Source organism: Balaenoptera borealis (genome assembly GCF_965194805.1).
Source record: "Balaenoptera borealis genome assembly, chromosome: 15".
Classification (NCBI taxonomy): domain Eukaryota; kingdom Metazoa; phylum Chordata; class Mammalia; order Artiodactyla; family Balaenopteridae; genus Balaenoptera; species Balaenoptera borealis.
Window position 1 is genome coordinate 73930791 of NC_138871.1, and position 13374 is coordinate 73944164.

At 48.2% G+C, this 13374-nt stretch overlaps 1 protein-coding gene across 2 annotated transcripts in view; it reads right to left on the bottom strand.

The window, feature by feature from the left end:
* Positions 1-11893, bottom strand: part of KLHL29 (kelch like family member 29) — a 311889-nt gene extending 299996 nt beyond the window's left edge. For both annotated transcript variants that reach the window (XM_082358424.1, XM_082358423.1), the window contains exon 1: positions 11616-11893. The gene's annotated coding sequence lies outside the window, so the exon portion shown is untranslated. The remainder of the gene's footprint in view (positions 1-11615) is intronic.
* Between the last annotated feature and the right edge of the window lie 1481 nt (positions 11894-13374).

Here is a 13374-nt window from a genome sequence, read left to right on the forward strand (position 1 = left end):
ACGTAAATTTTACCATCTTAACCAGTTAAGTGTACAGTTCAGCAGCATTAAATATAGTCACACTGTTGTGCAAACATTACCACCATCCATTTCCAGAACTTTTTCATCTTCCCAAATTAAAACTGCACCTACTAAACAACACTGGGTTGTTTAGTGGGTACAGTTTTAATTCCCCTCTCCCCCAGCCCTTGGCAACCACCATTCTATGTTCTGTCTCTATGAATTTGACAACTCTAGGTGCCTCACAGATGTGGAATCATACAATATTTGTCTTTTTATGACTGGTTGATTTCACTTGGCATAATGCTTTCAAGGTTCATCCATGTTGTAGCATGTGTCAGAATTTCCTTCCTCTTTGTAAGGCTGAGTAATATTCCATTGTATGACTATATCACATTTTACATACCCATTCACCCATTGATGAACACTGGGTTGCTTCCACCTTTTGGCTATTGTGAATAATGCTGCTATGAACATGGGTGTGTAAATATCTATTTGAGTCCTTGCTTTCACTTCTTTTGGGTATATACCCAGAAGCAGAATTACAGGACTGTATGATAATTGTATATTTAATTTTTTGAGGAATCTCTATACTGTTTTCCTTAGTGATCACACCATTTTATATTGCTATGAGCAGCACATAAGGGTTCCACTTTCTCCACATCCTCACCAACACTTTTTATTTTCTATTTTTTAAAAATAATAGTCACCCTAATGGGCGTGAAATGATGTCTCATCATGGTTTTGATTTGCATTTTCCTAATGATTAGTGGTGTTGAGCATCTTTTCATGTGCTTGTCGGTGATTGGTATATCTTCTTTGGAGAAATGTCTGTTCAAGTCCTTTGCCCATTTTTCACATCAAGCTGTTTGTTTGTTTGTTGTTGAGTTGAAAGTAAATAAGTTTTATTTGTAACTTTGTGCAGGACTGAGAACCCAGTCTCGCCCTTCCCACTGTCACATGCTCAGTCCCTAGATGTCAATCTCATGTCCCCGTCCCTACCCCCAATGGTCCCTTGGTCACACAGAGCACAGGAGCCAAGAGTCAGACAGGCAACTGCCCGACCCTTTTCCTAGGACCAAGGAGATTATACCTGGCCTTGGTGTCTATCCCAGATATCAAAAAAATGTTTCTGAAGACCAGATGTCCTGGGAGGCACACCTGGAATAAAAACAGCTGACAGTTACAGCTCTCAAGCTCTGACTTCACAGTTCAGTGAGTACCCACCCCACCCCTGTGACCTCCCCAGGAGTCCTCACCAACAAAGAGGGCTTTTTGTGCTTTCTGCAGAATCTGGGAGAGAAGTTTTAAATTCCTAGGTGGGAACCTGAGCAGGGTGGTGGCTCTGGAATGCCCTTTTCACTCGGGGATGTGAGGGAGAGAGCATGGGCGAGGCAGGGGCTGTCACCACAGCCCATCTGGAAATGCAGGGCTGGAGCCCTTGCCACAGGATAATGGTTTGTGTGGCTTTATCTTAGCCCGAGCTGCTTTCCTATTAGTCTTCCCACTGCTGCCTGTGACCTTCCCCTCACGTCCCAGTCCCCAGTCGCTGGTGTCTTCCGGGTCACACAACCCACATCCCCTCCCTCCAGAAAGCCCCGTGGGCTTCTACACTGTCAGGCCTTTCCCCCAGGGGTGCCAGAGCAGACCCTGCTGGAGACCTGGGGCCAGTGAAAAAAAATGTCCCTTCAGTTACCAGACAGGTGGTGAGTTCATGGAGAGGAAAAAAGTGACTTCCATGAAGCACGGTTTCCATGAAAATCATTCTTCTCCTTGGGGGCAAAGGAGGAAATTTTAGATCTTAGTGCCATTTAATTGTGGAAAAAGGCAGTTTTCCCACAAGGCATGAAGCAACCCAGGTACTCTTCTTTTTTTTTTTTTCCCTGCAATGTGTTGCCATAGATCAGTAGATTGAGAAGCTTCAGAGCTTCTACTTGGCACACCTAGGTTTCAGCAAGAAAAAGGTTCCTTTCACAGTTTGAATATTATTCAAGTTTCGATGATTAAAGCTGGTTGGAACAGCATGAACCGAATAGATTACAGCACTCCACTTATAGCAGGCTCTTCGCTAGCAAGATCAGCCAGACACACTTGCTGCACGCAGCCTCCGGGTCTCACTAATCCGGCTTCCGAATGCGGCACTGACACTTCCCAAATTCGGTGGCCCTGGCTTTTGGTTTGGAAAGCCTGAATCAGAGTATGGTCATCTTCTAGTTCTTCAGATCAACCAAGCAAGCTAGTTCAATGGCAGAATAGCCTACCCCAAACAAATAAGCTAACTCAATGGCAGAAATAACCTACGCATGGCTCAAGAAGTCAAAACAGTGCAGAATTGCAACAAAATGGCCTCATACGAATGTGGGTATGAGGTTCCTGAGCTAAGACCCTGAAGCTCTCACTCAGCATCAGGGAAACGACTGGGGATGCACATAAACACAAAGCAGACACCCCTCTTCACAGCCCACCCAACATGGTAATCATTTTCTGGACAGAACAGATCAGGCAGCTCCCCCCGCTACAGGGAGCACTGACGGACTGGCCAAAATTCAGTCCGCTTGTTGTCCCAAAGGTGGCAAGGTTGGCCTCACTGATAAGGGATTCTAGATCAGAGCTTTAGAAAATCACTGCACGTGCTTTGGCAAGACAACTTGCATCTAGGCTCCCACGCTGCCCTCTACCCCTATCTGTGGTGAAAGGCCAGGTTTGGGGGTTTTATTTGTATCTCCAATCTGTTAAGAACCGAAATGTGGTCTTAGCATGCACGACTAGATCACAGCTCACACCACACACTGCAACGCACATGGGAGTGTGACGTGGCCCCAGACTGGTCCACACCTTCAATGAGAGGAGCCCAAGGATCACGCTCTTGGCTGTCAAGGCAGTGCCAAATGCAACAGAAGTTTCTAAATGCGTACTCCCGTTTTATCTTGTCTCAGGCTGGTAACCGATTTGCGGTCTGGCAGCATGAGGACCAGGGCTAGAGTAGCATCATTTTCTACTGGCCTGGATAGCCTGGCCTGCAGCAGCAGTGCCCAACCTAGGTGCCCGGGTGGAACTGCGTGGATGCCCGTGGCAGCGCTCAGGATCAGGTTCTTTCCCTGTGGTCTGTCTTTCAGAACTTCACAGGAAACTGCTGGACTAGACCCTCATTGATCTTCTTCCACCTGCTCTCCACATGCCACGGGCTTCTGAGTTGACTGGGAGCTCATGGTCGGGGCCACATCTCAGGGCATCTGAACAGTGAGTACCCAACATGTGTCAAGCCCAAGGCCAAAAGACAAAACTGGTCCTTGTCTTCAAGGAGGTCGTGATTCCCAAAATGAATCCAGAAATAACCACTTGTTCACATGATTTGGAGCAGAAACCAACCCACCCATACACGTAGACAGCAGTTACGATATGCCTGGTATTGTTCTAAGCACTGTAAACAGGAAGCCATTTAATCCTCGAATATTTGATTCTCATCCATGTAAGTCAGGGCACCCTAAGAAGCCTTCTGACCACAAGGATAAGTAGTCAGTTAGACCTAAGCCTTCAAGATAAACTCAGAATCGAACTTTTGTTCAGTTTACAAACGATGATGGCAGTGTGAAGGAATTTGAAATCATATTGACGGGTCTCACTTTCAGGTTTATTTCAAGCCTTAAAATAAAATTAGCTGGATCTCAACTTATTGTGTCAACTGTGGTAATCAGTGAGCAATGTGGCTAAGTGTGTATATATTGTTATTTTAATAAGCAATTTATATTCTGTATGAAAGGGAATACTGGCTCTCTCCCTTCTTTAGAGGTTGGCAGTCGTCTGGAGGCCAGGCTTGTGCATTCCTTTAACCCACCCAGCCACCCGTGTTTGTTGATCTGACCTCAGGCAAATGCTCTGTCTCTCTAGAACTCATCTGCAAAATAGGAATAATGCCACCCACATCACAAGGTGAGCAACAAAAGAGATGCCGCATGAAAGGAACCGTTCTCTCCATTGTACCTGCTCAGTAAACAGTTACTGAGTCTATACTTGCTTAAAAGCACCAGGAGATGAATATATCATTACAGTTCCTTAGGAGGCTAAGTTCAGCTGCAGTTTTGATCCGAAAGCAAATGCTTAAAGCTGGAAATTTGAAAAGAGAAGATAAAAGAGAAAGGTAAGTTTTTGTTTTGTTTTTTAAAATGCACGTTTCACCTTTCCCCACTACTTCTCAATGTTGCTAAATATCCAAAAGGAAAACAGGGATGATCTGGCAACTGTTAGGTCTCTAATTTGGCCTAAGCTTTTGCTTTTCACAAGACAGAGAGTTCTCTTGTCTGTTCTTGCTTCATTGTCCCCACCACTGACCCTGCTTCTAAGAGCTTTGCAGGGATGCCTGAAGAAACAGAAAGCCTCCTGCCTGATTTTACCTTGAGGGGAGAAACAAGCCCAGGAGTAAGGAAGGGGGAGGTGCTGGAGCTGAGCCGCACCCTCACCCAGCATCATTTCCTGTGGGATCACTCAGTTAAAAGTTCAATCAAAGGCACTGTAGCCATGCCTTTCTCACAGTGAATCTCAAACTGGAGAAGTCATTCCTTGCCTGAGTGAGGGTTAGAAGAGTTAAAACAGGGAGCAAACACATCTTTGTGGAGTCTGCCCCAGGTTCTGTTCACATCCTCTTATCCATCCCCAAAACCAACCAACCAACCCGCTCCCCCCCAAAGAATTCAAATAGGACAGAAATTGGAAAATACAGTGTTATTGACCTTTCACAGTGGTCTCTATGATTGCAAGGTGTTTTATTTTCCCTTAAAACAATGCTTTTATGAAATGCCACAAATTAAAAAATCTAAGTGGGGACAACACCTCACAAGTAAGTGTAATATGAAGGACGGGCTAGGACGGACTTTGCGTCGACTCTCACAAGTGCCAAATAGATTCGAGTTATCACTGGAATGAAGAAGCTCCAAGAAAATTAGTCTTCAAGTCTCAAGTCATAAATCCTAAAAGATTCCATTTAGATTAGTCAGAATTCATCAACAAGCATATTTAATAGATATATGCCCAAATACAGCATCTAAAATTCCACACAATGAAAAACCATGAAGATACAGCTACACAGCTCACTGAGTGAAAAGGAACTCCAAAAAGTAGCCTTTGATGTCTATTACCTGACACCTTCTCTGGGCATAAATTTATCCAGGCAAATAGTTTTACTATCAAGTTTTGCGTCAGGCACTGTGTTAGGCACTGGGATTCAAAAGTGAACACACCCAGATCAGTCTTCGGGGTCCTGGATGTATCCTTAATCCCCTCTACATTGTTTCTACTCCTTACTTCGCTATTTAGTTATTACACTGGCTCAACATGGAAACAGCTGCCATTCAAACATCTAAAAGTTTTTCTCCTTAGTGTTCCAGGAGACAGAGGAAATGGAAGCAGGTAAGCAAATCCCAAAGTACTGTGAATGTTGGACCTGGTCAATATTCTTATTAAAGTTCACGTTCCCTCTAGTAGAATTATTTTACTTAAAATGTTAATTAGCACAGACAGCGCGGTACCTGGTGCATAGCGGGCAGCGTGTAGTGGTGCAAATGCATCGAGATCCAGTCTGGAGTCTCACACCCGCCCCACCATACACACACCGAAAAGACAAGACAGACTGGTAGTTGATGGATGTGGGTTCAAACCCAGATGTACAGTGAGGCTAGATTCATGGCCTTGGGCCACTTGATTATGTTTCTGAGCCTCATCTTCATTTGCAAAATGTGGATAATCCCTACCTCTCATCGTTGATATGAGGATTAGAGGTAATGTATGTAAAGTACTAAAATATAGTGGTCAGCCATAACTGGAAGCTATTATTATTATATTACTGGGGCTTGATACAGGTTTGGTGATTGAATAATAGATTAGCTGACCTCTAAAATCCACATCAACTCTAAAATTATGATACTAACAATGGAATTAAAAGTTCATATATCAAATCCACTCAAGGATATTTTTAGCTATTGTAATTGTGATGCAAATCTCGTTTCAGAATAAGTCCTGCTAATGAGACTCACAGAATACAATGTATTTATATACACCCTGGCATATTATGAAAACATGTATGATCAAATTTAACAGGATAGGTGTCTGTGGTTTCTGAGATCTCCAGGGGTTGCTGCTGCCTTTTCTATCACAACTACTTGACCGAAGTTCTCCTTTCTAGAGCACTTCTATAGGCCAGACAGACACTGTGATGCAGGTTTTACCGGAGTTATCTTGGCCACGATTATTCCTTCCATTTTCATAAAAGAAAATGGAGGCTTACTGAGATTAAGGATCTTTCCAAGGTAACACAGCTAGTAGGCACCAAGCACTGGACTTCAACTCTGACATTAAGCCCATGCCTTTACCCACTGTGCCATATCACTGCAACTCAGGCAAGCCCTAAAAGCAAAACATAAGAGATTGGAGAGACTTGTGAGGAAATGTACCCACAGAAAAGGAAGAACAAATGTCAGTCACATCTACTGCATTCTTCCTCTGACTGTATTCTGTTGACTACATTTTCACCATGTCTCTTAAACAGAGGATCAGTGTAACATATCCATGTAAAAAGTGGGAGAATCCAGCAATCCCTCTTCTGGGTATATATGGAAAAGAATTGAAAGCTGGATCTTGAAGAGATATCTGCACACCCATGTTCATAGACATGTACTGTAAGATTTCCCCTTACATGAGATATCTAAAGTAGTCAAATGCATAGAAACAGAAAGTAGAATGGTGGTTGCCAGGGAATGGGGAAGGGGGAAACGGGAAGCTGCTGCTTAATCGGCATAGAGTTTCAGTTTTGCATGATGAAAAAGTTCTGGATATCCATTGCACCTCAATATAAATATCAGCACTCCTGAACTGTACACTTAAAAATGGTAAAGATGATACATTTTATGTTATGTGTTTCTTTTTACCACAATTTAAAAAAATAAAGTGGCAGAATACATATTTGTATATATGTGTGTATATATACATATTTTATATATATTTGTATATATGTGTGTACATACATACACACACATATATCCTTAAAAGAGTCAATGATTTAAAAATTTCAAAACTCTAGAAAATAATTACAAAAAATTGACACCTGTGGGGCCAATGGCAGTCATCGAATGTTTGGGGAGCTGACCTCTTGGCCCAAACCAGATCACTTTCACAATGCTCAACCATCCCTGTTCTAGTTTCTGAATCATCATCACCTGCTGCAGAGTCAAGAGTCCAAACCATGTGAATTTCATGCAGATATCCTCTCTCATGGGAAATGAGAAATCTTCCCTTTCCCTCCCTAAAGGTGGAGAAGCCTCAAGACAATAAAGTTTATTTCACAAATAGTCGTGTTGCTACTTCCAATGACCAACCTACCTCATCTTTTTTTTTTTTTTTTTTTTTCAGCTTCAATTCCCCTGGTTTCAAGTGATTTCCTTAAAGAAAGCAGAGACTACCTTTTTGACCTAGGACTTCAGGAAAGTAAGCGGGTAGCTGTTGTAGGAAGAACCAGAGTGTGCTTTCAGAGTGACCTTGATCTCAGCAGGCAGGTAAAAAATTCTGACACACTTTTCCTTCTTAACCAAAATTATTCAGACTATTTTTTTTTTTTAGCATGTTAGGAGATTAATCCCGATTTCCTGAGTAATAACAAATGACCATCTTCTGCATAAACTACATTCTTCCAGTTTCTAAACATTTGGGTTTACATGTGACTTATCTGTCTGCAAAGAGATTTCTTTTCTTTCTTTCTTTCATTTTTTTGCCGCGCCGCTTGTGGGACCTTAATTCCCCCACCAGGGATTGAACCCCGGGCCCCAGCAATGAGAACACTGAGTCCTAACCACTGGACCACCAGGGAATTCCCTGCAAAGAGATCTCTTATTCTCCAGTCATCCCACATGGTTTCTGCTTTGGTTTAGCCTCACCCACCACAACCAAAGGCTGGATTTCTTATTCATGGTGTTTATTCTTCCCCCTACCCCCAAGTAAGCACTTAGCTGACCGATTACAGAATCACAAGATTGGTTATGATTCCGTTTCTCCATCTGACTTTGAACTTAAGTGCTCCAATTATTTTGCCTGATCCTAATAAGTCAGTAGCGTGCTAATGCTTGCCTTGATATTTCTGAAATATATAGGGTGTGATTAGCATGGGACTGCATCATTAGAAAGCAAAGTTGAAAGCGGGTGAGCAAAATCATCACTCGCATTTAAGCAAAGCTTCCTGTTCAGTGAACTTACAATGTTACAATGATCCTAGAGACACTATATGCTGTGACTAAACATATATCGTATTCAGAAAAAGCCTCAGATGCTCCAGAACCTTCTGTCTTTGGCTACTACTGGATGAGAAAAGATCCTAGGAGGGCAGGCTTGTTCCAGCACAAAAAGTCCAGAAGTCTGTTTAAGCCAGATATAGCTGAAGACATAAAGAATCCTTGAACCATAACAGGGTAGGAGGGGAAAAAAGGAAGGAAGGAAGGAAAGAAGGAAGGGAGGGAAATCTTTAGTCAATTCTGCTGGGTTGGATTGACATCTCCAGGCCATAAAGTGAGAAAGCTTTAGGGTAAGCCTGCTGGAAGAAAAAAGAAAAACAAACAAACAAACAAAAAAAACCCCATGCACACACACATATCAAATGAGATGCTAAAAAACTACATTAGCATCAGTGGTGTTATTTGAGTCGATTAAAAAAATTTAACCCTCTTATATCTGTGTGCAACCAGGAATAGTGTAAACTTTTGGGAAGTAGCAGACAGAGAGAGAGAAAAAAAAAAAGGAAACGCTTTAAACTGGGAATGATTCGCAGCCAAATCAATTGAGAAATGAAAGAAAAAAAGATGGCACAACTGAAATTGACGCCAAAGATTTATAAGGTTGACTAAGTAAACAAAAATGGAACGGATCACCATGGAAATGCATGAATATTGAAACAGGCAAGATCTGAATACACTAATGATATGCCTCACTTAGACTGACAGGTGTTGGTAACAACTGTGACAATCCACAGCAACATCCACACTTCTAACATGTTTATTCCTAGAAAACACGGGCTGGATTTAAAGGTTCCTTTTCTTGTAGGAAATAAATTTTCTATTCTTAAAGGGACTAACTCATTTCTCATCTACTTGAAAAACAAAAAAGGTTTTATCCATTTGCTTTTTGGATATGAGGCGCTGCAGTTAGCAGAAGTCATTCTCTTGGGCTCTACTAGTCTTTGTTCCAATCAACCTCTCACAAAACTGAATTCTCAGTCTTGTTTATCTCCCGCATTGAGTACTTGGAAGTATGACCACCACTCATTAGAAGCATAATTAAAAAGACACAACCTAGATACCTCACTTCCGTCACATACACATGAAAACCAGTAACCCTTAATCTATTTGTTACCATGGCTACCATAGGATATTTTATTTCAGTACAACTCTAGGTATTTCGTTTGGATTGTTGCTTGCAAATGAAAGTTGGAGACCTATAAATTTCTGTTAACTGTGCTAGAAATGGAGAGACTGAACAGAAGAAAATGTTTTTCTTAATCATGGACAAACACGGTTTATAAGATGCTTGTGCAGAAAAGTTATTAAAATTGGTTAAATACATCAGCCCATAAACCAATTTAAATGCCATTAAATTCATATAGAGTTTAAGGGCACATATGCTAGTAATTCCCTGATTTATAGCAGGATGATAAATCAACTGCACTCAGAACAATGTACCGGACGGAGACTATATTCACCAGTGGCACACAGTTCCATACTAGTGTAAATGCCAAGAATATGTGCCTACTCAAATACATACATGCCAACCAGCCTTTAAAGTATTCACCTGTGAATTACCCGACGTTTCGGCCAAGAGTCGGGATGAACAATCAATAAAGTTGTTCATCATGCCCTCCCCCCCCAAAAGAGTGAAAAAGTAGCTCTGCACTCTCCATTGTAATTTTTAAAAACATCACGAATGAGGTGGGCTAATTAAATCTGCTGTCATTCATCCTAAACCTAAATAATTCCTTAAATCTGCCCTCCCAGGGCTGAGTTGGAGATAAGACCGCACGGCAAGAAAAGGAACTCTGTAGTGAGTAGACGGTTGACTTTAAAGCGACTGAAATTAGGGTAAATACAGCTGTAACCAGGACAGATCTGTCACTGCAAGAGGAGTCCCAGCATAGCTCGGCTGGTGAGAGGCTGGAGCCTGCAGCAGTGGAGCCTGACTTTCCCTGAGCTGACGAAGTGGAAGTTTCGCGGACAGCAGCAGATCGGCGTCCTCAGCGGTCCCGTCCCTCCAGCGCCGAGGTCTCGTCTAATGCTGCATAAATACCTGCGTCCACGATTCGCCCCGGGCGCGCCGCGGCGCAAGCACCGTAGAGAGAGAGGAGAGCGTTTGCACAGCGGCAGGGATGGCAAAGGCGGCGGCTCCCTAGGGACCCGCGGCGGGGACCGACCAACTGACCGTGTCTACCACTGGCTTCCAGAGCTCAGGAACGACAACTGGCTTCTCAGCTAGCGGACCCAGGCATCCGAGACTCGCGCTTTGGCCCCATCACCGTTGGTTGCAGGCAGGAAGCGCGTCTCCGCCTTTCCCAGCCAACGCAGACCCGACCTGCCCGGGAGCTGCCTCGGACCTATCCGGGCTCTCGACTCTGCTCTCCCGACCCCGGGCAAGCTCTCCTCTCCCTCGGGGCCCAGAACCCGCACTGCCCAGCGGCCGCACTCGCGCCGCGACCGCATATAACCCTCGCGCTCTCGGCTCGCTCCAGGCCACAGAGACCCGGACGTGAGCCCTCTGCCACCTGGCACCTCCCGCGGCAGTCGGGGCGCGCGTCCACGCTCCCACATTACACATCTCCCCGTCCACACTATCCCGCACATAAACAACCTCTCCCCACCCAACACACATCCTAGCCACTTCACCAGCCCCGTACGCTCTCCTTTCCGCGCCCCCCCCAAAACACGCTGGCACCCACAAGGTGTTAAGGGAAGGCGGGTCACAACAAGGTCTGTATGGGTTTCCTCCCTGTGGTTTTCACGCTCCTCTACCTCGAAAGTTACTTGGGATTGAGTGAAGAGACCAGGTCCCCAAATGCGGGTCTGAGGACGGGAGGGGTCAGAAACCCCAACCTGGCTTCCCGCTGCACAGAGGCGCGCACCTCCCCAAAGGCCGGACGCGTGGCCGCCCCCAGGGTCCAGCCCTCCGGTGCCTCTTCCTGGCCCCCAGCCCGGCTCGGGCCCTGGGCCGCTCAGGGGAGGTGGCTTGGAGAGGGACGCATGCTGTCGGGCCCAGCCGAGGAACTGCCTCGGCTGGGGGTGGGGGTCACACTCGCTTCCAGGGCCCCCTACCACAGCGACATTGGCCCCGGGCAGCCCCTGTGCATACACACCCGGGGGCAGGAAGTTTCCCCCCGCCGCCTTTTTTCCCCCCCTGGAGCAGCGCAGGCGCAAGGGCTCCTGCAGCCTTGAGAGTCCAGACGCGGGAGGCTCCTGCCGCCGCCGCCGCCGCCGCGGGAGCCGAGCCCAGCGTTCCGGGTACTCGGGCCCCGCTCCCAAGCCCGGCCCGGCCCCACGCAGCCTCCAGGACCTTGGGTCCCCGGCGCCGCATCCTTGGCGCCCTAGCCTGGCTCTTACCTCCGGCCGCGCGGCTCTGGCCCCGGTCCGACGCGCAGAGAGCCTGGGATCGCGAGTGGGCGCAGGAGGGCTGATGGATAGGGGACGACGCCTGCGGGTAGCTGTAGCTGGGGCCGCTCGGGTCCTGGCCGGGAGAAACGGATCCAGGTCCACCTCCTCGCGTTCCTGCTCTCCGCCTTCTCCCCCTTTTCCTTCTCCTCCTCCTCCGCCGCCGCCTCCCGGCAGCCCAGGAAGGATGCCCGAGAGAGGGAAGTCAGTCCTTCTGCCTGTCAGCCTGTGCGGCTACGCGCGGCGCGGCGCGGCTCTCACCGAGGCGGCGGCGGCTCCGGCAGCATCGCCCCCCCGCTCTCCCCACAGCCGCGGCGGCCGCGGGGCTAGGGTTGGCTCCGGGCTCGGGGCTCGGGCTCCGGGCGGGGGCTGCACTCAGGCGCGGCGGCCGCCGGGACTGCGGGCGGGCCCTGCGGAGCCGGGGCCGGGGCTGGAGCTGCAGCTAGATCCGCGGCGGCTGGGACGGCGGCGGCGCGGGGGCTGGCGCGGCCGCGGCGCGGGGACCATGCTCCCTTCTGGCTCGCTCCGCTCCGGGTACCGTCTGCTTTAGCTGCGAGGGAGGCGGGCTGCGGCGTGCAGCCAGGGGCGGGCGGAGCCAATCACGGGCGCCCGAGTGGGCGGGGGCGGAGGGTGGGGGAGGCGGGGCGCCCCCGGCCGGGCACCCAGCGCTGCTCCCCGGGCCCGAGGGATACCCAGCGGCCGCGCGCCGGGCCCGGGCGGAGTGCTCGCGGGTGTGTCCGTACGTCCGTCCGCCGCCCCCGCCCCCCTGCGGTGGCTCCCGGCTCGGCCCGCTCGGCGGCCGCGCCCGGCAGATGCACGGCGCGTGGCCCCGGCTCCTGGGCCCCGGCCTCCCGGCCCCGCCCGCCGAGGGTTGGCGGACCGTACCGAGGCGAGCTCCCCGTCCTCTCTCAACACCTGAGGAAACTGGCGGAAAAGTTTGAGAACGAAAAGTCCAATCGTCTTTCAGCTTCCGCCCTCCCTATGACACTCCAGCCACGGTAAGGAGCAGGAATTGTCCAAATCTCTGAAGAACCACGGCTAGCCCTGTAAATCCTGACCACCGACTCTCGACTCTCCTCGGTGTACACGGACTTTCCTGTCTACACTGACCCTCTTGAATCCACAGGACCTCTCTGTTTAGACAGCCTCTACTCAGGCCACCCCAGCCTTCCATGTCTACACTGACTCCCACCCTGTCTACACTGACTTTCTTAGTTCCATCACTTCCCCGTCTCCACACGCTGTCTACACAGACGCTAACTTCAACCTTGATAGGAAAGGTTTGGCTGGAGGCCCGTGGCAGCCCCAGTGCGGGCTTTCCATTGTGCCAGAACATTTCATTTCAGCACCAGTCTTCCCTTCTTTGGTAGATCTAGATCTGGCTTTTATTCCCTGCCCTCTCCCTCCTCCCCTACCTCCCCCTCATTTGGTTGTGAATTTAAGAGGAAATATATCTTTTTCCCCCATCCCCCATCTCTGGGCTTCAACAACCCCCCCCCCCCCCCCCCCCCGCCTCCCCGGCGAAGCCGCTGAGGCTCGAGGCCTGGGTAGAAATTGGGGAGGTGGGTGTGGAAAGGTAGGGAGCTGCTTGCTATTTGGCTTGAACTGGGCGGAGCCAGCCGGGGGCGGGCTGTGCCAGGCCCCGCCCCCCACCTGCCAGGACATGGGGAGGGTTTGTTGGTAAATCTCTTTCAGCTTACTCCTGTGATAT